Consider the following 3,018-nt stretch of genomic DNA (forward strand, 5'->3'; position numbering starts at 1 on the left):
GCGCTGCGACGATCTCGACCTTCCTAGCGGCGGGAAACTTCTCGCACTGTCGGGGATGCGATCCGCAAGCGAGGGATACGACTCTTTTCGATTGCAAAAGCTTCTCAAGTTTAGTTTCAAGCTTCCCAGAACAGGTAAACTTCCAGAGGCCCCACAACTGGTTCAAGCACTCTAGGAAGGACAGAACTCTCTCAGCAGGGTTCAGGGAAGCTGGGGGTGAAGTCCTTTTGTTCCTGGGACTTCAGAACAGGGAGCCAGCTCTACTCAGGCCCTTGGAGATTCCTTCAAGACAGGGGACACAGCTCAACAGCAAAGTCCTTCCCCTCTCCTTGGCAGCAAAGCAACAGCAGGTCAGTCCAGCAGAGCAACAGCAGGACAGTCTTCCTTCTTCAGTTTCAGCTTTCTCCTTGGCAGAGGTTCCTTCTTGATTCCAGGATGATCTAATTTCTGTTGTCAGGGGTCCTGTACTTTACCCCTAAAGTCTTTGTTCTCTCTGTGCATGTGGGCCCTGAGCCCGGTCTGAACCAGTTCTGGGTGTTTCCTGAGTACTTTGTTTTGCTGGTTTCTTCTTTCCTTTCAGAGTGAGGGGCAGGGTCGTCAGCCGCCCAGCAGGAGGTGGAGCCAGCATTGTGGAAGGCAGGCACAGCCCTATTCAGGCCCAGGTGCTAACTCCTCCCACCACTCCAGTTGCAAATGCAGTCATTCAGCCTAGGGCTGACTCAGCCAGCCTCCTGGGGAATCCCCAGCCCCTGTCACTTTCAAACCAGACAGTCAATACACAAACAGGCCAAGGCACACAGAAGGGTCAGACAAGAGAACAGCAACTTTCTAAAAGTGCTGTTCTCAAACACAGGATTTAAAAACAAGCTTTCCTAAAAGATGTGTTATTAAATTCTGAGTTCAGGGATACTAGATACTTGTGTCCTATGGGAAGAAATGCTGTTAACCACTGTAGCCAGCATCCCCCATGTTAATCTATGGAGCAAGATAGCCTTACAATAGTGAAAAACGAAAATGGCTGCCATTCACTATCAGAGCATGTCACCTGCACTAGTACATGCTCTACCTTTTACATACACTGCACCCTGCCCAGGGGGGTACCTTGGGCATTCCATAGGGGTGACTGATGTGCACAAAAAGGGAAGGGTAGGCCTGGTGAGTGGGGACACTGACCAGGAGGACATGGCAGTTTCATTTCATTTCATGAAGCTTTATTCGGTTCAAGTAGATGACCATAAAAGCACAAGCAAAATGCAAAATAGTAAAACAGTTATGACATATTTCATCGCATCATATCACATCAAAAATAATTATGAACATTAAAATAAACATACATGTCCAATCAATAAATATTGCAATTAAAAAATCATACTTTTCCTAGCGTTGATGCACTGATTTAAGAACGTCGCAGTATAAAAACAGATGTCTGCCGACTCCATATTAAAAATTAGGTTCATAGCATGTGTAACTGTGCATACACCATATTTAACAAATAAAGGTTTCAAAAAAGCAATACGGAAATGTGTGTACAGTTTACATAACAGAAAGTGCACAGTGCTCTGGGTGGATACATCATCACATCTACAAGGCCCAAGCAGATGTTGTTTAATGTTAGGATGGGCAACTAGATGATGGGCCATTCCGAAACGGAGCCTGGTTAATACAAATTTGTGCGAGTTCCTAGTTACCATAGTTAAATATGAAGGGAAACCTTCCACTGTAATATATCTATTGTAAAAAAATAACAGTGGACAAAGAACCGGCTGCAATTGCCCGCTTTCTCCCCATGTAAGTCAAGAAGGTATTTTTCATTTCAGATTTGGGGATCATAGACGCTGCACCGGGGTTATCTAAAAGATTAAAATTGAATATGTCTGAAAAACAAGTAACAACATATTTTAACCAGGGAATATTTTGGTATTTATCCAGGCGTAGACAATCCTCAGCAATAGATCTATTAAACTGCTTGTCTTCCTCTAGCCAAATAGACCGCCAAGTCATTAATGGCCTGAGGCATAATAGATCAGCTAGGTGATTGACTGCTAATTCTCGATGAATTAACTCATTCGAGACAGACATGGGTAAAAAGAGGAGCCTTTTTAAAAATAAATTTTCCTCCAGCTGTAGTTCAGAAACACAGCTGTGACCCCATACTCCTGCCCCATACAAAGCTATAGTAGCACATCTAGCCTGATCAATTTTTAACATATCCCTTGATCGACGATCCCCTACCTTAGCAGCAAATCTGTAAATACCATGGGCATTTTTAGCCATTTTATTCCGAATATTAATAAATTCATTTTTCCATTTCCTATCATTTGAAAAAGTAATACCTAGGTAACAAAATTTTCCTACCTGTTGCACCTTCTCTCTATCTATAAAAAAAGGTATTTAAAACTCTAGCTTTGGCTCCACAGGTCATGGTGTAAGTTTTCCCTTTATTAATTACCAGTTTTCTCTTTGATAAAAGAGGAAAAACTATCCATTAACCGCTGTAAACCCACCGGGGTCCTAGAAAGTAAAACAGCGTCATCAGCGTATAATAACACCGGCACTGGTACACCATTTATCTGAGGGGCATCAGCATTAACTTTTTTTAAAATGGCATCAATTTAATTAATAAATAAAATAAATAAGAGGGGAGCCAAAACACAGCCCTGTCTGATTCATCTTCTAACACTAAATTTAGGGGTACATTCTCCTCTGGTTCCAAAGCGCACGCTAGTTTTCAATTTCTCATATAATCTAGCGAGGAAAAAGATTATACCTTCTGTTGCGCCTTGCTTCAGCAGCGTCGGCCACAGGAGTGCGTGATCAACCATATCAAAAGCACTACTCAGGTCTGCAAAGCAGAGGTACATAGAGCCAGGTTTAGCCTCAGTGTACTTCCCAATCAATAGGTCAAGGTTAACGCATTGATCAAGCGTACCCCGACCTTTTCTAAAGCCAAACTGACTATCAGCCAAAATACCATTCTGCTCAGCCCACTCCTGTAATCTCACAAGCATAACTCTACTC

This window comes from Lissotriton helveticus, chromosome 6 (genome assembly GCF_964261635.1).
Source record: "Lissotriton helveticus chromosome 6, aLisHel1.1, whole genome shotgun sequence".
NCBI classification, from domain to species: domain Eukaryota; kingdom Metazoa; phylum Chordata; class Amphibia; order Caudata; family Salamandridae; genus Lissotriton; species Lissotriton helveticus.